The sequence below is a fragment of the Lathamus discolor genome, chromosome 2, assembly GCF_037157495.1.
Source record: "Lathamus discolor isolate bLatDis1 chromosome 2, bLatDis1.hap1, whole genome shotgun sequence".
NCBI classification, from domain to species: Eukaryota; Metazoa; Chordata; class Aves; order Psittaciformes; family Psittacidae; genus Lathamus; species Lathamus discolor.
In genome coordinates, this window is record NC_088885.1 from 15,864,108 (window position 1) to 15,889,068 (window position 24,961).

The window sequence follows — 24,961 nt, forward strand, 5'->3', positions numbered from 1 at the left end:
CTGTATTCAGTGTCACACCCTTCTTTAGTGCAATAGGAGGGAATATGCTGGGGAAACAGGGACATCTGGGTCAGACTGGAGAGAGGTGGCCAGAAAGCAGGGTTCTTATTCATAGGAAACACTGGGGTTTGGGTCATATGGTTTCAAGTCCAAACTGAAAGATGCTTTTGATAGGGGGACAGAGGGGCTCCATGGCTCATGTCTGTCTGTACTGGGTCAGAGAACTTCCACTGTCCCTGCCTGCAGGAAGAACACCCTGCCAGGCTTCCCGTGGAATTACTGCGATGTCCCTTGTGCTCACTTCAAGCAACACAGGTTTTAGCAGCAATGTGTGGTGCTGGAGATTTTCCAGCTAGCTGTGTGGGTGCCTGTGACTTTCCTATAAAGGCAGGTGTGAGTCCTGCCCTTGCACACACATGTCCCCACCTAGGTGTAAGGATAGATCTTTGGAATGCTACCTATCAGGAGGACTCCAGCAGTGATGAGGGAGATTCAAGGGATCAGCATCTAAAGATGCCTGCAGGCATGCAGTCGGATAAAAAGTAACAGAGAAAAATGCCACCACCAGTCTCCCATTGCTTCTGGTGACGGGGTTGTGCTCAGCTTCCTTGGAAACCTTCCCAATTATCCAGCATCTAGTCCACGAAGTTGGTGACTGGTTCCAAGGGTGGCCAAGGCGGAGTGCGGACATCAGGGGGTGCTCCGCAGGGGCGCAAGGCAGCGGCCGGACAGCAGGGGGCGCTCCGCGACCGCGCAAGGCGCAGAAGTCTGGCCCCCGGCGTTGCTTCTGTGGGTGCCGCGGCGGCTGTGCGTGTCCTAATGCCTGGAATCGGGAATAACGTGTGCATGAGCCCGTCCGTATGAGTGTCTGCACCCCGTCTGCGCATAGGTGTAGCCACGCGTATACACACACCTCCACACACTGGTATCTCCGCGCACACGTTATTCCCACTCTTCTGCTATGGCAGAATTAAAAGCACAAACCCCGTTGGTGCACCCCCAAAGCAGAGGGTGGTGGATTGGAGGCCAAAAAGTGTTTGTGCAAAAATAGAAGTACAGATTAAATATACATATCTAAAACCCAATCCTGGCTTCATACAGCGGGACTTTAAGACGTAATTAAATTAAAGGCTGAGGCCCAAGCTTTAGGAACACAGACTATGTGCCATAATTGCACAGAGCCTATTCATTTTAGCTAGCAACATCAGCAAGAAATCAGAAACTGCTCTTAAAAATAGCAAGCAGTTGTGATTGTTCAGCTGTGTGTGCTTCCCCCTGCATGCTGTGGTCTTTCCAAGACTTCTCTTTTAGGTTTTGGGAAGTCAAGATGCTCACAACCACCATATGCTGTCATACACCAGTCATTTATAAACCTATAGTAATTTATAATTACTTAAACATCAAGGCCTGGCTGTTCATTTCTGTTCCATACCCAGTGGTGTTGATCTGTACGCTTCTGAGTGTGAGAGTTAAATAACTTTATTTCTGCACTGTTGGCTGATTGATAACAGAAGGCTACTGCTTGTGCTTTCTGTTTCCACAATACAGTATTGTTCAGGAACATAATAATTTAGTGATACTGCGAGGTTAGAGCACTACCAGCTTATTGTCTCGCCAGGCAACCATCTCAGGCATGGCCTGGAATATTTGTGGGGTTTTGTTCTATATTTTTTCTTTAATAAAGGCACAAATTAATTTGAAATCCAAATCCTTTTGGGCTATGGAGCAAAGCCTGCTCTTAGCTATGGGCAGGCAACCAGTGCCCAGCCGGCAAAGATGCTATTTCAGAGTTACTCCCATATAAAGCAAAACTTTGGCCTTGTAAAGAAGTCTTTAAAAATTACATATGCACTTTCTGTGTGTGCTGTGCAGCCTTCACAGAGGTAGTCATTGCATTGGTAACGGGACAGATGAAGCAGCTATTTTTCTATTTCAGGGGTTAGCACTATCAGCAGATACTAAGGCAGCAACCCAGAAACTCAAAGCCCGCAGCAGATAAACACTTTTTGTTTTACCTTTAACCTGGGGGAGGGAGGGAGGGAGGAGAAAAAAAGGGAAAAAGAGAAAATAAGCTCTTATTCTGCCATGGAATGAAATCTTTGCGCAATTGCGATGGTGTACATTCACGGACATAGGTTTTAAGGATAGCAGGGCAAGGAATCAGCACCTAACTTGCCCTGGGCTTTCTCCAGGCCCCGTGGGCATCAGGAGCGTGGTGCCCTAAGAAGCAGTTTCTGTTATGCCTGTTCAGGCCCTTCTGGGCTGGAGAAGAATGAGGGTTAGGAAGGAAAGGAGGAACAGGCCAGTTGCACCAAACCTTTAGCTCTGCCACGGAGCTGGTGGAGCTGAGAAAGCTGTGCACCAGCTCCCATGAATGCAAAACAAACAGGAAACGTGGCAGTTGTTTGCTTTCGTGTTGATGAATTCCTCAAAAGCTGGGAAGCTGCCAACTGCTGGACATGACAAGGGCAGGAGCTGAGTGTTAACCCCGCATTTCTTGGCATGGGTTATAGTAAGTACTTTGCTCCTTCTATCACTGAACATACTGAGGGCTGCCTGGAGACCAGCATTGCTCAGACCTCCCCACCGCCTGCTTGACAACCCATCCAGAAATTTAATAAGTAAACTACGGAGCTCCACACCTCACTGCCTGCCAAGGCTGGGGCTCGGCACGCTTCAGATAAGCACAGCAGGAGTACTTCTATGTGGCCTCACCTTCGACTGTGCAGTCAAAAGCTCCCTGCTTGTGGTCATGTGTTCAGAGCATCTCACCTGTGGAGCACCATGTCTGCTGCTGGGCCTCTGCTCCTGGGAAGGAGCCCTGGGAACAACAGTCCGCTATTTACATGTGGGAAATCAACATCAAGAAGCATCTTTTTTCCTTCGTTTTCCTTTCCAGAGGAACCAGAGGTGTGGCATTAGGAGATCAGGGAGGTTTGTGCCCAGAGAGGAGCACACCATGGTGGCTTCTTGAGGCTTTCATTGTTGCTCATCCTAGCTCTGTCACATGTGATTCAAAATGTAAGGATGGAGCCTAGGAGCGTCTAAATGCCCTTTGGCTGTGAACAAAGCCTCATATGGCTGGCTGTGAAGGGAACAGAAATCCCCCTCTGTTGAATTAATCTTTTCACTTCAATCCTTGCAAAAGAAGCTGTGGCTGCCCCATCCCTGGCAGTGTTCAGAGCCAGGCTGGATGGGGCTTGGATCAACCTGCTCTAGTGGAAGGTGTCCCTGGTTGGACCAGGTGATTTTTAAAGGCCCCTTCTGACTCAAACCATTCTGATTGCGTGAAAACTGCATTTTCACTGGCTTAAGTTTCCCCAGCACTATTGCCCCTTGGGGCACCATTCAAGATGTTTTGTATAATAAGAAGGAGGAAGATTCCCATCTCCACAGATAGAAAAGCTTCTCTATAAGGGGCTGGAAGGTAACATTAAGCCTAACTTAGTGACTTCCCAGATTTCCTCCTACTGCGAGAGCTGTGTCAAGAAAACCTATCGGTGAACTTCACTGAATACATTTTAGAGCCCTGACAGTATTGGGGATAATCAAGGATGCAATTCTGTTCCTGCATCCCTGTCATCCCTTTCCATGTCTGCTAGTACTGTCCACATGCTCAATTTTGAGCATCAATTTTTCTTTTTTTGTGTGTGTGTGGCTATTGATCTTCTAGGAATCACAGAATCCCAAGGGTTGGAAGGGACCTCACAAGATCATCAAATCCAACCCCCCTGCAAGAGCAGGGTAACCTACAGTACATCACACAGGAACTTGTCCAGGCAGGCCTTGAATATCTCCAATGTAGGAGACTCCACAACCCCCCTGGGCAACCTGTTCCAGTGCTCTGTCACTCTCACAGTAAAAAAGTTGTTCCTGATGTTCACATGGAACCTCCTACGCTCCAGTTTACACCCATTGCCCAAACATATGTATTTGGAGCTACATCAAAAGAAGTAAATTCATTTCAGAGAGGTCTTTGAAGGGTCTAATGATCAAGCAGTGACGGGTCAAGTCCCACAGCACTGCCAACTTCATCTGTTTCCATTACTGTTTGCTGAAATGTACACCGTGAATGGCGTCTTTTCTCTTGCAAGTAACATTTCTGCTATAGGAAGAGGGCCCACAAGGTGGCTCAGGTGGAAAAGAAATGTAGAGTTTTTGATCTTTCTGCCTAGCACATGTGGGACTGGGACAGGGAAGTGCTGCTCTGGAATGGCTGTTTTGACACTGACCCAACTGATCTGTTGATTTAAATACAGCTAGTGATGAAGAGCTGCAAAGTACCACATCAGTGGCAATCAGTGCTGAGGGACCTCACCTTATACCAACTGGAGAGACCAAGTGCTGAGACACAGTAGTCTGGACATGCAAATTAAAATTGCATCGTTGTGATCTAGATATAAGGGCTCTGCTCTTCCGACGTGCCCACAGGTACCTTCTCCAAAAAATAAAAGTACCCAAGTGAGACTGAAAAGCAGGCATTTTTCAGCATTTTCTTTTGCGTCGGCCAAGGAAGTTTTTGTTCAGCCAAAAGTTGCCTCTTGTGTTTGGCAAATCCTTTCCAAAGCCTGTGATTTGTATTATTACAAGATATTTACAAATGGAGAAGCACTGAATCAAAGTCACAGAGTGTTTGGGGCTGGAAGAGACTTTAAAGCTCATCCAGTTCCAACCCTTCTGCCATGGGCAGGGACACCTTCCACTAGAGCAGGTTGCTCCAAGCCCCGTCCAACCTGGCCTTGAACACTGCCAGGGATGGGGCAGCCACAGCTTCTCTGGGCACCCTGTGCCAGTGTCTCATCACCCTCATAGTAAAGAATTTCTTCCTAATGCCTAACCTAAACCTACCCTCTTTCAGTTTAAAGCCATTCGCCCTTGTCCTGTGTCCTGGGTTCAGCAGTAGCAGTCATTTTTTTCCTTCCTAGTAGCTGATGCAGTGCTGTGTTTTCGACTTTAGCCTGAGAGCAACACTGATAAGCACACTGATGTTTTTAGCTGTAGCTAAGTAATGCTTATTCTGATCAACGACTTTTCAGCTTAAACTATGACATCCTGTCACTACAGGACTTGTAAAAGTCCATCTCCAGATTTCTTTAGGTCCCCTTTAAGCACTGGAAGCTGCTCTAAGGTCTTCTTGAAGCCTTCTCTTCTCCAGGATCAACAGCCCCAGTTCTCTCAGCCTGTCTCTGTAGGAGAGGTGCTCCAGTCCTCAGCTGCTCCTCTCAAGACCTGTGCTCTAGATTCCCCACCAGCTTCTTAGCCCTCCACTGGACATGCTCCAGCACCATTTATTTCTCCTTGAACCATCTGAACAGTCCCACAAAATGCAAGCAGAACAAACCTATCTGTAGCCTGCAATGAAAAGCAAGTCAGTCCTAGCAGATACGTAGACATTTCTTCTCATCACAGTCTCAAAACTGGGCTATTTTCTGTGCTGATGGTATTCTATTTCCAAATGTCAAATTCAGAAAGTGCCAGTCACTCCTATATCAACTCGATTGCAGTTTTCATGGAGTAGCATGTAACCAAAATAATATAAATTGCATTAGAGATGGATGGCAGGGCTGGGATTGTATAAATAGGGCTGATTAGGAGTACAGCAGTTATCTGATGGCTTTGTTTTGTGCTTGCATAAAACTGTTGCCCAACAGATTGCTATCTTCTTTGCTAAAAAGTGGCAGTTTAAAGGTCTCCAGATGGATGGTTTGGTAAACTAAGACTAGTTTTCAACTAGCAAAGACTGACACTTTTGTTCTCTGACCCATAGGGTTCTAACTACGATAAGCAAAGCTTTTTGGATGAAGCATCACAGAGCCTCGTGTAACTTCCCTGAGACAAATGTAAATGATCCAGGCAATAACTTTTCTGTCTTAAACGCCTTGTTAAATGTCTGAGCAGCCCTATTCAAAACCATGCAGAGGAGAGCATTGCCTCTCTTTTTATAGTCACCAGTGACAAATTTCTTCTGAAGAAGCAGAATAGCAATTCTTGCTGATGTGGAATCATGATTTTCTCAAATCAGCTGAAAAGAGAGTGACAACATGTAAAGTCTCACAGTTTCCAGAATAATTTCCAGTGCTGTATTTTGGAAGTAGAAGCTTCTAGGATACCCGTTTTGTTAAAAGGAAACAAGCACCTATGCCTGTTGTGCTCACCCTGTTCAGCACTCGTCACTGAAAAAGCCAACACCAGAACCAGGTGGGGTTTCACATCTAAAATGCAGATGGTTGGAAGGATGCCTCACTGGGATGCATCGTTGCTACAGGTATGTTCACACACACATTCCTGCAGGGAGAAAGATCTCATAGGCAACTGCCTTCATCAGCTTCTCTCAAATTATGAAGAGGTGGGTCAGTGCCCAGGACTAAGGTTTCCCTTACTAACAAATGGACTTGCTCCGTGCTTTTAGGGATACCTCCTTCAAAATACCCTCAAGTGCTGGCCTTCAGCTCTCACATGTGCACCAAGATATTTCTTATCAGTATAACAGGGAAGAGACATGAAAGATATAGGGCTTTGATCACAAAATATTCCCACAGATACACCAAGACCCAAGGACCCAGCATGTTTTCATACCGGTAAGTCTTCAGCACCCCTCTTTGGTGACTCTTCCCCTCCTCTTCAAACACTGAGGGGGTTAAATCTCTCAGGAAGCTAAATTAAAGCCTCTTGACACCAAGCTTTCACCACTGAGCATGGTGGTGACTGAAGATCCTGAATCACTTCTCTGGCCCCAGGACTGCCTATGTGACACCTTCAATCCTGCTCCTGCCCCTGCTTCCACAGGGCTCCTGCTACTCTTCCTTCCTCCTCCTCACTCAGATTTGCCCTCCATAAAGTTATCCTCCTTCCCATCAGAAACCAAAGTGTTCTGCTTCATGCTCCCACTCATTACTTTGTGTTACTGATTTGCTTTAGGGGGGGTCATTACTACCTCTTAATCTTATAACCGTGCTGGTTAGAGAAGCTAGATGCAAAAGCAGGTCACTTACTTACATTATAAAACTGCAGCATTTTAGGAATTGTTTCAAACCAAAGTCCATTTGGCCAAACGCATTTAGGTAAGATAAACTAATTTTGCCTAACATTTTCTAGGCAGGATTTCCATAAGAGCAACAGCATGAGATGCTCAGGGTGCCTAGATCTGATGAATGACAAAAATAAGGGTGACTTAGAAATTACCTTTTCCACAGATGAAATTAATCAAATTGGACTTATCTCAAAAAACAAGCTGCTATTGGACACGTGACAAAAGCAAGGCTCTCCATAGGAAGACAGTAACTGTCCTTAATAGCCATGGAGTTTACCTGGATGAAATTTTTGGGAAAAAAGACTTTACAGAATATGCGTATGCTTACATTAAAATGATCTAGATCAGCTCCAGGCACCCATGACCTCTGGTGCGAGCTTTCATCTCCACAAATACCAACAACCTAGCTGGGGGAAACCCTCTCCCCAAATAATCTTCCTTTATCTCAGCATTAACTCTCTATGGCTATGTATTTTACTCAAGCCCAGTCCCATTCCTGCCACATTAATGATGCTCCCAGCCCCAGGAAGGGCTGGGGAAAGGCACCAGCCATACCAGGCCACACTAACGTGTGATGGCTTTTAGGCTGCTCATCTCTCCCTCTGAAGAGATGTAGCCAATGACACTCCACCAAAGCCACGTGAAGACTGTATTTCTACAGCTCATCACACAAAAGCAGCAGCAAATCCAAAGCCTGGTGAAGCAGAAGCACAGGGAGCTTTCCTGCAGGAAAAAACTATGGAGTGAGTTCAGGCAGGGTCTCCACTGCTATTTTTCCAGTTGGAGATGTGGAAAGAAACTGGCCTCAACCCTCCACAGAAGGATGGTCCCCAGCAGGGAAAGGAAGCCAGTGACACGTCTAAGGAAACCAATAGCAGCTACAGTGAAGCTCTCTAGAGCTGAACTTTGCTGTACACATAAACTTCATGTCCCCAATCTGTGGGGTGGCCAAAGGGGACTGTGTATCTGCAGAGGTACATATGTGGCGTTAACTCCATTGGATGCTGCCCCAGGGTGTCCATATCCCCAGGTTGTGGCCAAGCCCCCAAACTGATCTGTCAGCAGCTGTTGATCACTGGTCCTTGGGGAGGCTTTCAGACCAAATGTTACACTAAAAGGTAGACATAGAAAGAAATCTATATTTGATGCAAGATGCTTAAATACAAACATTCATCAGTTACAAATCTTATGGTAGCTGAGGATCTAACCCTCTGCATGCAGAAAGGTCAAGTGTGGTCTTAAAACATTTGCAAAGCTTCCAGGCCATGACTGAAAGTTGTAAGTGCCACAACTGATGCAGAAACAAAATGAATCGTACTTCACATCGCCGGAAATTCAACCATCATTTCCAGTTAACTAACTGAAGTCTCAGGGTATTCTGGGAATATTTGCTCCACTCTTTATTGTATTCAGCATTTTTTACTTTTTTGCGTCATTTAAGATAGAGTTCGATTTCTTGCAAGTTTTATTCAGACACTCCGCAAGTTTAAGACCTGCATTTTGCTCAGAAAGATGTATTTTGAGCTCTTCAGTGAGTGCCAGGAAGTTTGGCCTGAGGAGCACCCTCCCAGGACACAGGAGGAAAGAGTTAACACAGAGCCACTTGCCAACCTGGAGCACAGGAAATGATGGATCAGTGTCCTAAATCAGCATGCATGATAGCAATCACATAAACAATGCATGAGTGGGATGATGGATTATACCATTTACAGTATGCAAAAGGTTGCCTAATTTTTTTCCCCCCAAACGGAGGGTTAGCAGTAAAACGGACAGAAGTGAAAGCATTGCGTTAGCTCTTCTTAAGGAGAATATTAAAATCTCAGATACAGAGTCACAGGTAGTACAGACACCATTAAGTGTTTTGCACTAAGAAATTGTAAAGAAAAAGAAAGGAGCAAAGTTGATTAATGTTTCTTCTGGGAAATCTCCCTTTTGTTAAATATCACCATTTGTTAATCACATCCAGGCAATTCCTAGGTTAATGGTACTTCCAATGTAGATTATTTGAAATTTAATTTGGAATTCATTCAAATTCAGTTCTTTTGTACCACTGAAAAGCCTTCATTCTTGAAAGGGCTGATCTTTAGATTAAACGCTTTCCTCTCTGGAGGGAAACCAACAGCCTATACATGCAAGAATGCAGTTAAAATACTGGCACTGCAAACAGATTTCTCAGATACTTCTCTCTTTTTTTCCATATTTCTAGAGTTTCCTTGGAAAATATGCTGTCTGACCTCCTGAGGGAGCAAAGCATCTTCTCCACAAATTAGGTTGGAGAGCTTGGAAGGAAAGCAGCCATTTGCTTCAGCGTCCGTGCTCTCTGGGCTGCTAATTTGAGTTTCTGTAAAATGGAACCAGCTTCAAGTGCCTCAAACAACTCCTGTCAAGCACTGACATTTCAGATAAGGAGAACCTTAGCTCCTATGTTGTCTTTCTCTGAGGCTTCAGCAGGCTGGTTCTTAGCTCTCTGTTTTACAGTATCACTGCATACTTACTCTAGCTTTTGTTTTCTGCGCCAAGTGGCTAGAATTACTGGGAGGATTTCTACACTGTGGGGAAGAAGATGGCTTTTTATGAGACAGTTGCAGCTCAGTAGGAGAAATGAAAAAGTGTGATTTTTACAGGTCTCAAGGTGAGGAATAGAGAGCGTTATGAGGGTAATTTAATGAGGCAAAGTCCCCTTAGGTATTTGAAACCCTCAAGAGGCTATTGAAAGAAGGAAATTAGTTCAAGAATGTCTTGCCAGTCAGGTTATGGATAACAGGAGTGGGTCTTGCTAAGGGCTATGAGGGAGGGAGGAGCGCGGTGGTGTTCCCAGCTATGTGAAGTGGGCATGGCTGAGTGGTTGGTATCCAGTACCCTCCTTCGCTGCTGAAGCCTGAGAAATATAACAGCCTGGGCCTGCAAAGCTCCTTCTGTACTGAAGGTCAGGTCTGACGAAGATCAGCCCACTGATGCTCCAGGTCAGCTAAACCAGGGCACTGTTCCTGCCTGGTCTGTACCCCCAGGCTCCTGGACTATGGGATGAGTGGGTATGCACAGAAATAGTGCCAAAACCACAAGTTTCACATTTTTCATCATGACTTGCTGAAGGACCTCAGTCAGTATCTGCCAGCACTGGTGGAGGGAGTCAGCACGAGGACTGACCCCAGCCTCACATTGTCTTTTATGAGAGGTTCTGCTGGTGCTGATCAGAGAAAGAAATGCTCTCAGAGTCCTACAGCTCTTCGCTGTCGGTAATAAAGTCATACCTGCTACTAAGTCCCCCCCATGACAAAAAAAGCCATCCTAAAGCATTATATCAAGTGCCTTCTCTCAGTTAACATGAGGGGAAGTGACATTTCATCACTTGTGTAATGAGCTTAATAGCATCTAATGTTCACTTAATACTGTTATTGGTGGCTGATCACTAAATAAAGCCAGGTTGATTGGGATTAGCGGCTTTAAAGCCAAGGATAAGTGGGCTGGAAGATGGTCACTTTATTTTTCACTGAGTTCATTATAATTGCTACTATCTGTACTGTTGGTGCAGCATCAGGAAGCCTTTGTCACTTACCAAGCTTCAGCTGACCTCAATTTTCCAAACAGTTTATTCTGTTCATCAGTCTTTGCTATTTTTTTTAAGGCAAAAAAATAAACAAACCCTCCCAAAGCAGGATTGTGTTACATGGAGCTCTTGAGGATGAGCACATTCTTCTAATCTTCTAACTCAGTTCTGAAAAGACAATGGCTGCCGTTTCTGTTGTTCCTCCCCTGATCCCATTAGGCTGACCATCAGCTCCAAATGGGATGCTGTGCATTGGCAGCATTTTCAAAGGTGCAGTGTTTGCACATATAAGCAAAGGTTTTGATACAATGCGTCAATGTATGTTGTACGTTTTTTCTCACAATGTATGTTTTTTCTGTTTTAAGCTGCTTGTAAGCAAAAGCAATTCGAAAGGCAGTTTGCTTCTGCAACCAGGATCATTTCATTGACTCTTTGGCATTGCAACCAACACTGGTTTTCCAGGATGGGCCTTAATACCTCATGCAATACCAACCACCAAGCTGCCATGGCACCACTTTTTACAGGCTATCACTGTGCAACCTTCGCTAATGAACAGAAGCAGCCAGATTCCTCCCAGCACTGAGGAAGGAAATTTTTCTCTACATCTGATGTCTTTCACTTCTGCTCTTAGTTATAAATATTCTAGTGCATGAGCTCAGATGAATAATGCTCATACTACAAATAACTAAAGCTGAGGAGCGCTGCATTTAAAGGTGAAGAATCATTTATTTCAGAATAGAAGGCACTTTCTTTTTATGTAGCATCTTTCAAATGTGAGCAAAGTCTTCTATGAAAGAATTGAAATGATGGGGTTGTGGTTTTATTTTTAAACCTAGAAACTCAGGTACAGACTTCTACCCAGGCTAGGTTTCAAGACAACATTAAATACGTGGGAAAAAAAGGGAGGTAAGGAGCCCTGTAACTATGAACATATATATATTGTGTCAGCAAAACCTTTCTAATTGATCACTGTTTTCAAGCAACCTCATTGACACGGGATTTTTTGTCTTCTATGCATTTCCACCATTAAGAAACTTCTGTGATTGCATAGCTCAAATCCACACAGGCAATCTGATATTTTATTGTTCCTCTTTTGTGAGGCTGTGGTTAGTAATGACTTAAGTAATGCTTCATAATCCATTTGTAGTCTACTATGCCCTTGAAGACGACAGGCAAGTTTGAGTCTTTTCTTTACAAAAGAACTCATCAATGCATCTCTTCTTGGCAGAGTTGCACTGATTTAAACTCAGGAATAAGGAATTCAATAAACATAGGGAGGGTTGGTTTTGAGTAACTGAAGACTTGCAGGTACCTTTTAATTTTGAGAGTGCTGAAGTAAAAAGAAAAGCTGGATTTTGGGTTTATTCTCCCATAAAATAATTTTGAGAAGTATGCTAGGAAAGTTATGAGATGTATCAATGATAAACGTCTCTGACATACAAAGGAATTTATTCATTACGGACAGTATGAAATAGAAACCCACAAACTGATAGGATTATCACACAGATCTTGCCCATGGCCATATTCAGGATTGTCTTGTTACTGCAACTATTTAGCAGGAGCCTTTCCAACCCGCCTTTTAAATTCATCCCTGCCAAACAGCTGCAGGCCAAAACCAGTCATCTTGCATTTGGCTGCTACCTGTTACCATTCCTTTCTTTCCCAGCTAGTAAATGCCTTAACCCCTGTGGTGCCTGCTCTATTTTTTTCTTTGTTGTTCGCATTAAAATGGGTCATATTCAAAACTTCTGCGTTGTTGAATGGGGACCATAACAGCTGAAAAGCAAAAACCTTAACACCTTTAAACAGGCCACAACATAAGGGCTGCACCTTTGCTTGCAGTGTTTAACAAGACAAATACCACGGTTTTGCAGTTCCTCATGCAAATTCAAATGTCTTTAAAGGTGCCTTTTTTCTAGGCAGAGATACAGCCCAGTCACCAGCTCCACAAAACAATAGCTGGCTCCTCGAGGCATGTAGTACCTTGGTGCTTCAGCAGCGAGAAGAGCAGTGCCTTTAAAAGGGAGGCCCATGAGGGAATAGGTCTGGCACTCCAGTAAAGAGCAGGAATAAAAACAAGTTCTATCAGGAGAAGGCTGGATGTGTTAATTATAAGCCTACATAAACGTTTAAGATTATGCATGACTGTCAATACACAATGGACCATCCGTGTCATCAGCAGAAGGCTTGGACACCTATCAAGCATAGAAACTCATTTGTGTTTTCAGCTTGTGCAATAAGCTATTTTTTCCTTTTAAGTCAATATAAACTGTATCCAGCCCTCCTTAGGTTTGTCAGTCCCTAAATGACTTTCCTCACCCTGCAACCCCACTGCAACAGTGTGGATCATCATTGTAATGGCTTTGAAAGAAACCCCAACAAGTCCAAAGATTTCTTCATTTGAAGTGCCATGGGCAAGCAATGTCTTAACAGTGCATCCTGTCACTGGCAGCTTTATCTGTCTCCTGAAAAATCAACTTCAGAGCTGCAGCCCAGCTCACTGTCTACCCTGTGTTCCCCTGCAAAAAGGTAAGGTTTGTTGTCCAAGAGAGAACAGGTAGGCATGTAATTTAGGTCCAGATTTTGCTCCCCAGCACTTGTGCTAAATGCTCTAGAGAGTACATTTGCAACACTAAATCTCTGATTACATTCAACCTGCATATCATGCATCTGTCGACTTGAGTAGTATTTGCCAGTTCATTTGGGTGAGCAGGAAGGACAGGACGAGTTACCCCAAGCTTTAGATAGTGTTAGGTCATGAATAGGTACAAAACTTTCCAATCTATGAATTAAAACTAAAGCTTCTTTTCTGTTTGAATACAGCAGTACGTTCTTCCTGCTACCACCTAAACCACTGGGCTTCAATCTTAACAGCTTTCTCACAGAGAACTGCCCAGCACCTCTGGCTGGATGTGTTTGTCCTTTCCACCACTTGTTTTGGCTGAAGAAAACCCTAACACCCTTTACATCAAGCAGCTATTTCCAAAGCTGCTCAGAGCCTTGGCTCATCTCCTGTTGTACCCCTTTTCCTATCATTCAGGATATTCATGCAATAGCAGTATAATCCTTTCTCTGAGAAAAGCTACTAGACTGTGCAAATGGACATACAAATACTCTCTCTAAACCAATTATGTTGGACACATCACATGCTAACGGCATCTCTCAAATGCTGGTACTCCAAGCACTGGAAAACATTTAGCTGCATGCCTTTCTCCACAATAAGACCTTTATGTGTTTGTTCTAATATTTAACTTCTACTCCCTATTTGGTGAAAATGTTTGCATAATTTAAAAACAAACAAAAAAGCTCTGACCGGATGGCAAACCTACTCTTTTGGGTTTCCCCACTCCTGCAGTGGGTCACAGTACTGTACTTAACTACCTCCCAACTATTTTACTTTTTCTAAGCAGTGTAAGTCATGATGTTTCCCTATGCTTCAGCAAACATCCCTTAATTCTTCCTTACGTTTGATTGTCCTTTTTCCTGAAGGGCACACACTACCCTGGACTAGATGGATCTTTTGTTGCGAGTGCTCACTGCCCACAACAAATTCTCCAAGCTGGCAGCACTGCCATCCTCTGCTCAGTGTTACGTACATGCATCCCTCATCCCCTGCATGCAACCACTACTTTGTGACACATGGTGTAATCAAATCTTACTTTAAAAAGCATACATATTAGTGTCTGCAGTGAATTAGTTTTTGACTATGTAAAACCTACGTTCAAGACACCCCTTGAAAAAACTTCATTAACATAAAAATATACAGCCATACTTTTTACATGCATACGTAAATGTGCATATATTTAGATAATAATATATCATTTAACTTATTTCCCCTCCTGAAAAAAACCACAATTTCTGAAGCAGAATAAATAGCATCAACTTGTCAGTATATGATCCAACAGCAACTCCTCTCACACATACTTTTTATTCTTAGTGCTGGGAAATAATTTCAGTCTGGACACTATAAAAAACATTTGTAGTTCAAAGTAATTGATCATGCTTTTTTTCCAGATTCAGTACCTTTGAATGTGACTAGATGACAACATATTGTTGAAAGCTTTACATGGCTAACAACTCTACTGCTTATTATTTCAATGCCTTACACATTGAAACTGACTGTCACTAGCATGTTTGCCTTCATACACAGGAAGTGATCTTAAGATGACTTTTAGAGTCAGAGTCGTTTAGGTTGGAAAACAACTTTAAGACCGTCAAGTCCACCACTAAACCATGCCCCTGAACACCACATCTACACATCTGTTAAACACCTCCAGGGATGGTGAGCATCACTTTCCTGGCTAGTCTGTTCCAGTGCTTGACAACCTTTTTGGTGAAGAAATTTTTCCTAACAAGCAATCTAAACCTCACCTGATGCTACAGGTGAGTCTGTTTCCTCTCATTCTATTGCTTGTTACTTTGGAGAAGACTAACACTCACCTCATTACCACCTTTGTTGTAGACAATGACTATGGTTACTTAAAGCTTAGCATTTGAACATTACCCTAAAAATAAGCTGCTGATTTACCACGATTTAAGCACACACATTTCAAAGCATTGAGACCAAGATCAATAAGGGCCTACAATGTGAGCTTCAGATGCTCTCACTAGCCTTCATGCTGCTGATGGGACATGGCAAGTAGTCCATACAATGCTGAAGTACCTCAGCAATAAACACTATGAGCCTAGGCTCTGAGCTACACTGCTCATGCCCTTGCTTCATTTACATGTAACTACTGAGGTTTGCCTTTACACCTTCTCGTGTTTGCATGATCCCAATTACAACGAATTTTAACACAAAATTAAAACAATATGGTTCAGACAAGTGAACCATATTGAAAACCAACATAATCCAGAACTGGATGCTTAACGTTAAGCTAAGAACACACAATTTGAATAATGAAATACTTTAAAGGCAGGATTAAATTTTTATTGTATTTTTATTCTTGCTGCTTAATCACACCCAAATGGAAAGCATTGTGCTTAATGAAACTACAAAACACATATTTCAGACCAGCCTGTACATAAACACAACTGAGTGTAAGGTGAGCAGGTTATTTCAAAGTCTTTTTTTAAAAGCCTTTTAGGAGACAAGTACCCTCCTGCTGGCTTCAGCCTGTTTTCCATTTGTTCCAAGAGTCATCCAGAATGAGGGCAGCTCTCCTTGACCACCAAGCTTTGCACTTTTCCCTGCCTTTCAGTTCTGATTTGGCTGGCTGCAAACACATCAGGTTGGAAATCAAAGTTGTCAACATCTATGTATTTCCTCGAACAGTCACTTAGGATGCTGCTGTTTGAAACTTTTACCTTGGAGGACTAGTGATCCTACCTCCTCCTTTACGACTTTACTGGTATCGATTGTTTACTGTGCAAGGCTTAAACACAGCACTGCTTTCTTGTCAGGGCTCTGTTATGTCTCCTGTTTCTCTCCAAAGAAGATAGTTAATTACAGTTTGTTTGCCAACAGTAACTGTTTGAGTACTGCAGGTTCTCGCTGGTTTAACCATATTTGAAATAGTGGATTTATAGGGTATGATAAAAACCATGAGAATCCACAGTTCTCCACTTTTATTTTCAAATTAATGCACAGCATAAATTAAAAGGGTGCATTATGTAACTACAGTACTTCATGCACTTTACGTTTCAGGTACTTACTCGAATATCTCAAGAGGCACACGCTCCTTTCACACAGTAATTATACATAAGGCTCACAAATTAGTTTGGTCAATGTACAGCCTGGCAGTTTAAGTTTAACGTCTTGGAAAGTGCTTACCAGATCACGACCACATGGATATCAAAGTCCACAGCAGAACCTAAATCTTCCTTCTCTAGCAACATGCATGACCTCTTCCACCCACCACCCTCTGCCTTTTCCTCTCCCCAGCTGTACCTTCTTCTTCCTCCCGGTGCCTCAAGCCACACCTGCAGAGCACAGTATGTTACACAGCAGCGCCACAAATATTCTCCAGCATATTTGCTCTTCAAGGGAAGGACTACAAGAATTTACCATTAATAATCACGAAATGCATCTTCTCTCCAAGGCTTGCTCTATATTATCAGCTTCTTGCCTTACTGGCTATGTGGGGGACACAGCAACGTAATTCCCTGAAGATTAAACATAAGTGACCTTGAAAAGGAGTCAGCCCACCAAGCAGATATTCCTTATTATCTGAAGCCTTCATGCCTACTGACATTACTCAGCAAGGGGAAAACACCAAGAACTCCTTTTACCTTCAACTGCAGCAAATCCTCACCTCTATATTTCTACCCTGACAAGGTCCTTTCCTTCTACAGGGAAGTGTGACTTGACACAACTCTTCCCAGCTCAGCACAGCTAATTTCCCCTCATGAATCGGCAAGAAGCAAATCTCACCAGCACTGGTATGGTTTAGTTAAGACCTGCAGTCATGCTAGGGGTATTTTGCCAGTCTGTTAACATCACCGCACTAAGAAAGCATCATGCAAAAGAAATCTCTGAGTTCCAGTTTCTTCCCCTCTCAGGCCCAGCCATGACTGAAGAGCAAAACCCACTACATGCAAGAGATTAAAAGTCACGGAGTAAAGTGAGAATTCCTCTGCATTAAACACACATTTAATCCTGTACTTTACTACTTATGAAGGTGAAAGAACATACTTCTTCTGATGGGATTAAACTTTTTTTTTTTAAACACTCAAACCTCAACTCAATTAACATACTTGAGTCAGAGGTGATCACTATGTGCTTTAGATTACATGTACTCAATTTAATATTGATGTTCTGTAACTCTTCTATCTCTCTGATATATAAATGAAAGGATTATTCCTGTGACAATAAACTGCAATGGAAGAAACTGCGGGATGGGGAGAAGACAGAAGGAAAGGTATAATAATTTCCTGGCTATAAAGTTACAAAAATAATCATAGTTGAGGTTGGAAGGGATCTCAAGAGATCATCCAGTTCAAACCCCTGCCAGTTGCCCAGCACCATGTCCACACAGCTTTTGAGTATCAAGGATGGAGACCCCACAACCTCCCTGGGCAACCTGTGCCAGTGCCTCGTTAACCTCACAATGAAAAAGTGTTTCCTGATGTTCAGACAGAGCCTTCTGTGTTTCAGTTTGTGAAGGAAGAAACTAAAGGATGAGAGCTGCATTTCCACAAGCTAAGACTACCCTTTCTCTGCCTCTTCCAATGAAGCAGCACCTGAAGAAACTGTTACAGTCAGTAACAATTCTGGGACATGCTAATGGAAGCTGGGAATCCCTATGGCAAAAGTGACAGCACTCGCTGCAACTGAGCTTATTGCCCACATATGAATTTAGACACTACCAAGTCACCCAGCTGTCAAAATGCAGACTATTAAGTTTCTGCTTGCCATAGGCCTGCTCATACAACTTAGATATGCTGTTGCTATTAGACCGAGTCTCTGATGCTGTTAATGATGTTCCCACAGCTCCTACAAGATACTACAAAACACATTGAGGATTACAAGCAAGTCAACATTCAGTATTGAAACTTTTATTAAAAGCAGAAATGCATCATTTTACTACAGCTGAAGTGGGAGCTCTACAAGAGATCAAGTGTTGGTGCAAGAATGCAGTTCCCAGAAATTAAAAAGGTAAGAAACAGAGAGGGCAAAAAACACCAGTGCACAAAGAGGCAGTATGGCCTCACTGCGCAGCTGAACTCAGAATAAGGCAACAATAATTCATCAACAGTCTAATGCTGTTTTTTCATAAGCTCAGGACTTTATATGCTCATGTCAGAAAATTTATATATATAATTGAATAAGTAATTACTTTTGTGTTGAGTGTATGAAGCCAAGTTTCAGCTCTTTTCTTCTACAGTTAATTAAGATGACGTTTCAGTACAATACCTCTAATATCTTAAATATAAGTTCCTCTGCACCAAGCTATATTCAATAATATTAGCACCAGTATTCCAAAGAAATAAAACCTGGTTAATTATCAAAGATTATTTCCAGAGCACAGTAAGCACAATGGGCACATTTGAATTCCTAGCTGCCTGTTACACAAAGCAAGAAAATAGCCTTATTTGAATGGCATCTGCCCAGTTTCTGTAACCTTCACTTCCCTCCCAAAATAAAACAGAAAATAAACTTGGGATTGCTTAGCAGTTCCAGTTTCCACTCACAAGAATTCACTTTTAGCTCAATGCCCCGTCTCTACCAAGAGCAGCTTTTCCTTCTCTGGCTTCAATTACAAGGCAAATCCTCCACCACACAATGCCATCAACCCACTTCAGCTACTGCGACTCTGCTCCTCATCCCAGTGCTGACACGCACACACGGCCTTGAGTTGGTAACTTAGGCATCCCACAAAGCATTTCTGTACTGATGTCCCAAGATTCAGAGAAAAGACCATCACAACTTCCAGAAGTCCAAATAACAAGACTCCAGAAGCCACTGCTCTGGATGGGCTCGCATGGCACTTCACTCTACATGGATCCAGAAGAAGTTTCTCCAACATAGCTGCCCAGGCAGCAGATAAATATAAATATCCCAGGGTTTTCTGGAGTCAGCTCATGACTTCCAATACTTTATTTGTATTTCACTGGACTCTATGGTCTATTTATAAATTGTTTATCATACAGTTGCTAGAAGTCAGCAAGTCTACTTCTGTTTCTAGTAAAAGAGTACATTAATTTCATGAAAACACATGTGAAAAGCTTGTCCCGTTCATCTCTTTTAACAGCATTTTTAGATTGCAGGTACAAGAGTCAGATATTTGCTTAAAACTTTACTGGCTCAATATCAGATCTCTGGAAGCTAAAGTAAGCACATTCCTCAACTCCATCATGTCCAACTGCATCCTGAGACACCAGCTATGGGCTGTGCAGCTTGCCTTTGTATTTCCTGTGCTCTTAATTATGTTCCCATCACAAGGCAAAATAAAGTGGTCACCATCTAACATGCACACTGCCCCATCAACACTCCCAGCAGTTAAGACATACCTAAATCTTAAGGATATCCCAAACTAGAAAATACAAAAATGCGTAACACCTCTTATACTTCTAAAAGGTCTCTTTTCAGATTCTCAATTCAAATTTCAGCACCTATGTACAGAGTTCTAACGTACATACACGCAGGGAGCCTGGGCCATGCTCAAATCCTTTCAGTCATAATCTTCAGAGTACTTGACAGCAAACTCCTTTCCTGTTCTTTGACTTGCAGAACAATAAACAGGTTGGTATCATTTCCTTTGCTTCTGCCCCTTCAAATAACAGACTTGTACTACTTTGGAAATTTGTATAATTTGCTCAGCATGCTCATTTGCCACTCTTCCAGTGAGGAAACGACTGTAATTGGAATAGACACTCTCAAGCATCAAAAAGCACCAAAAAACAAATCAGCATTTAGGCAGTGTATCACTGCAGACACAAGTCTAACAAGGAAACAGAAGATGCCAAGAAGTCATTGGAAAATGAGTTGTATCAATGCAGTTACACAGTTTGGCATTCAGACTTTATGTTAAATAGTACCACCAGGCCCTTTTCTATTTCCAAATCCTGTATCACCTTAATCAAACACTGCTCTTAGAAGGTTAGTCAAAACTCTTCATCTCCCATTCTAGGTCCCAAGCACTATTACATATGTCAAGCTTGCTTCAGAAGAGCAAGAAAGGTCCAAGGGACTACCAGATGACACACATTTCAGTGCAAGAATAAAGCACAAAATCAGCACTGAGCTCTTTTCTAGTCTCACCTGAGGGCCACGTGATTTCTTGTATCAAAGCAGAAGTGTCACCAAAATGTCGCTATTCAAGTATTACTTGTAGGACAGGAGGTACAACATGCTGCAAACATGTGGCAAGGTCAAGTGAGGGCTACCAGGAAGCCAAATACTACTCACCTCGCCTTCACAACTGGTAAGCTTGACCACCACTGGAGAACTAAAGCAGGCAGAAAATTGGCTCCAGCTGAAAAGTGTTAAGAGAAAGCTAAGGAACTCCTCATTCCCACCATAGCTGGACTCAAGTTTGCTATCTGCCATAACATCCAGTCCAACTCAAGTGACTACAAGATCCTGCCCCCCTATTCTGGGCTGAATTTATACTGAAATAAGGTAACACACAAACATGTTAGCCTTGCCCTGAAAGAGTAAACATATGCTCCAGTGTGTGGGTTTCCAGAACTGTAAGAATCTATATAGAGTTTTAACCATCAAATCTGAGTATCTAAGAAGCCTTTATAAAATCTACTCCCTCTCTACCCCACTCCCTCAAAAAAAAAGGCTATTTAGTACAAAAGTTGGAAACTGCAATTTGCATTACACATCCTGCTAGGCAGGAACCACCCCTAAACTAAACACAGTGGCACTCTAGCCCTGACAGTGCAAGGTGTTTCCCTATAACTGCACTGATTAAACTGTTGCAGACACCAGACTTCCAAGTCCTTTTTAGCAGGCATCATACTGCACAACATAAAGCAGCAGGCAATTGGCCAAAAATGGTTAGCAAAAAGGATTCCTTAAACCTCCAGCATCCAAATATAGCCCTAGCTGGTCACATGGGCTGCCATACAGTAAGTGCTCCTCACTTTACCTACCCTTTGATTAAACAGTTTGAGCTAAAAAGCATGTACTTAGAATAGCATTTCAGTTTCCAGCCCAATTCCATGAACTGTATAATCTTGCTGTACCTTCCACATTCAGACTGGCAGAAAGGAAAAGTTGATTTAAGTTTCTAGCGAGCCCAAAGGGGATCATTAGCTACAAAAAGCTAACGGAATACGATACCTACATGATTCATAACATATACGTATATACGTATAAATATAAAAGCAGCATATCTGCTATACAATGAAGCTGCCATGAAAAGCTCACTTGCTAACAAACTCCACAGCACATGGTGATTCTTGAGCGCACCTCCATGCCTTATTCCACCTGACCTCTAGCAATTCCTGGTTTTCACATTACTCTCCTTATGATGAAAGGAGATTAGCTGATGATGTTCCCTCAGTAAGAACTCCATAGTTTAGTTTACACATTAAGAAACTCCACAAAATTCCTGGAGAGCACTATGTTGGCTATTGTACTGTTGCCAGATTCCAAGTTACGCACACATAAAAGTTGAGTTTAGCCTTTCCGTTCTCAGTCCTTAAAGCCACTCATTAAATCACAGAATGATCTGGGTTGGAAGGGACCTTAAAACACCATACAGCTCCAGCCTCCCTGCCATGGACAGGGACAACTTCCACTAGGTGACGTTGCTCAAAGCCCAGTCTGGCTTGTCCAGACTGAGTTGGGTGCAGGTAACAATTAAGGTTATACAATAAAGCTAATACTGCACTAATACATACAGGTGTCACTTCTCCTTCCAAAGCCTCCCCTTGCATCAGTAAGGACAAGGCCCTGGGGTAGTCACAAACCTTGTGATCTGTGAAGATGAAGAGGTGTGAGTTTAAGTCATACCTATTACTCAATAGAAGCTAGGGGTCTGGGGGTCCTGAGAACAGCACAATGCCACAAGGCAAGGCCCAAACATTGCATTAGCACACTTACTGCACTGTGGTACAACAGCGCTCTACAGCACAGCTTTCTGCTTTAGAGCACAAAGTCTTTTATCCAGCTCCAGCCCCTAGTTAAGCCACTACTCTGTTACACACTTAAGCCAAAGCACAGTCAGGAGCAGCGCTGACCACATTCACATACCCACCGCTGATTCAGTTGCACCGAGCACCAGTTAGTTTCACATTTATGCCGACAGCCAGGCCGGCCCGGCTGCACCGAAATAACCCCCGGGTACCCAGATGTTGCGCTATTTATACCCTGGAAGAGAAAAGAAGAAAAGCCAGAAACAACCCCAGCAGAACTTCACAGCGGGAGGCCACGACAGCAAAGCCTTTATTCCGAGGGTGCAGAGCCCGGGCCCGCCGTCCCGTGACGTGTCCACCTGAGGCTCCCGGGGCCGCCGCCACCGGAGACAAAGTTCTGTAGTGCACTGACTGCTATCGTACCCAGAGTCGGAGTGTCACAGAACTTTGCTTCCGGAGGCTCCAATCCTCCTCCGGTACCGGCACCGCTATGGCCGTCTGCCAGCACAAGTTTCCCTTGCCTGGGAAGGGAAGGCGCACACGATTAAGAGGTGCGGAAAGGAGCCCCCCGATCCTCCTCCGCGGCTCGGCGGAACACCCGCTGCCCGCGGAAGCGGTGGAAGGAGATGGGGGATTTCTGCTTCCAAACCCCGCCGGACCGGAGCTAACGGGCCGCCCCGAGCGAGTCGCGGCCGAGCGGCTGCCCGGAACGCTGCCCATAGGCACCAGCGGGCGCCGCCGCCACCCGCTGTCAGCCCCGCCGCCGCGGCCCTGAGGCGGCCCCGGCCGCGTCCGGCATCCCCCCGCCGCCCCTCACCGAAGGGACGCGAGCGGCGGCGCCCGCCGCCCCTCCAGCCCTCCCCTTTAGAAACCGCCGCCGCCGAGCGCAACAGGTCCGGTGCGCTGCGGTCCGGTGCAGCCCGGTCCGGTGCAGCCCGGCCCGGCGGCCCCGCGGCGGCCTCGTCCGGCGGCGGCAGCGGCAGCCGGTCGCGCGCCCCGCCGCGCCGCTCCATCTTGACTTTTGCCGACGTGGAAATTTTGGGTTCGGGGACGAGCCGCGCTCTTATTGGCCGGCGGCGGGCGGGGTCGGAGGTCACGGCTGCTGCTGCCGCCGCTCCGCGCCAAGCCGCCTCGCTCGCAAGGCGGCCCCGCCCCGCCGCCCGGCACGCCCGCACAGGGGGCGGGGCCAGCGCCGCGCCGGGGGCGCCCGGTGGTGGCTGCGCGGCGGCGGCGGCGGCGCTGAGGCGGGGTGGGACGGGACGCGGTGCCCCGGTGGGTGCCGCCCGCCGCGCTCGCGGGGAGCCTCGGTACCGTCTCGTCTGGGGCGGGCGGAGGCGCGCAGGCCGGGTCCTGCCCTCTCCCGGAGGTGCGGAGCCGCCTGCGCCCGGCGCACACCCCCGGCAGCACCTGTGCGCTCCCGGCGCGGCCCCTGCGGAGGAGGAACTCGGTGTAACGAGGGGTGGTGCCCCGGGGCCGCGGGGAGCGGCTGCCTGCCGCGGTGCTGCGCTCCCCACGGTGCTGCAGGGTGCCCGGCTTCCACCTGCGCTGGGGTGGGGGTGAGCAGGAGATCTCGGTGTTTGTGGCGCACGCTTCGCATTTGGAGGACTTCGAAGAGAACGCGGTAGCTCTTGCCGAAAGCGGTGTGCTTCCTCTCCCTGAACGGAAAGCTGAGGGGGATCTGGTGACTCAAGAGGGTTTTCTGCTCTCTGCTCAAGGTGTGAAGACTTCGCTAGTTCTGCGTGGATCTCAAAGTGTGCCACAGCGCAAAGCCGGCTAAGTAAGGGTTGAAGAATAATTCTTGCAGCTGTTTTTAATCTCTTACGTCAAATTAAAGTCATTAAAGTTAAACCTATTGCTTAGCTGTCCACCGGGCTCACACTACACTGCCAACCCAGTCTGTGTGGAAGAGCTGGTCCAGGTTTCCGTTTGCAGTCGTGGAGGCCTTAGCCATAAAAATGCTCTTGGACATGGTGCACCTGAGTAGTCCCAGAGGAACCATTCATTCACCTGTCTGAGCTAGGTCTGTGTGTTCACAGCCAGAGGCACATGCCCTGTCCCGTGGTGGCATCACCGCCCAGGTAAACAGCAGTGCTCACATGGTCCGTGTCATACAATCATAAAGTGGTTTAGGTTGGAAGGGACCTTAAAGGTCATGTAGCCCCTGCAGGATCACAGCAATACCTGTTCATCCAAACCAGTGGCTGCCATTTCAATATCTGAAAGGGAAATAAACTGAAAAAAGTGCTGTGTTTTTTTTTTTTTTTTATAATTTTTTTTCTTTTAGTTTATGTAATTTTTAATTTTTATTTACACTTACTGTGAAACACAGTGTTTGGGGAAGAAACAGTGTTTTCAGAAGAATCTCTTACCTTTAAATTTTGTCCCCTATTCTTCAGCTGTGTTCTGACTGCAGAACCAGTGGCAGGTCTTTCCTGAGCCTTTCTGTTCTATTTATGAAGCATGTTCCTCCCTCCCCGTCTGCACCTTCACTGCGCTGCTCAGTCTTCAGCCCTATCCCCTTTTGTTGCGGTTTCCATGTGTAGCAGTTATTTCCCATCTTCCAGTTCCCCCTGTATCCTGGCTCCCTCCCTCAGCACACACCCGCTTTGCTAGGCCAGGGAGCTGGCCTCAGCTATGCTGTTGCTGCTCGGCTCTGTGTAGGGGAATATTGATTTTACAGTGTGTGTGCTCTGAACAAAAATCGATGTTGCAGTAGATTGAGCTGAGCGTGCAGCAGTGTAATGGAGCCCAGCCTGCTAATGCAACATGCAGGGGTCCTTGTTCAGAGATTGAGGTCAGCCAGAAAATGGAAATGTGTTTTCTGATTTTACTGTCTGTTTCAGATTTAATGT

General features: G+C 44.9%; 1 long non-coding RNA gene across 1 annotated transcript; it reads right to left on the bottom strand.

The window, feature by feature from the left end:
* Nucleotides 1-15,528: 15,528 nt before the first annotated feature.
* LOC136007727 (uncharacterized) lies at nt 15,529-23,061 on the bottom strand. The gene is made up of 3 exons (XR_010609834.1): nt 22,927-23,061; nt 20,428-22,630; nt 15,529-19,874 (listed from the first exon to the last, which is right to left on the bottom strand). It is a non-coding gene; the product is annotated as an uncharacterized LOC136007727 (long non-coding RNA).
* Nucleotides 23,062-24,961: the final 1,900 nt, after the last annotated feature.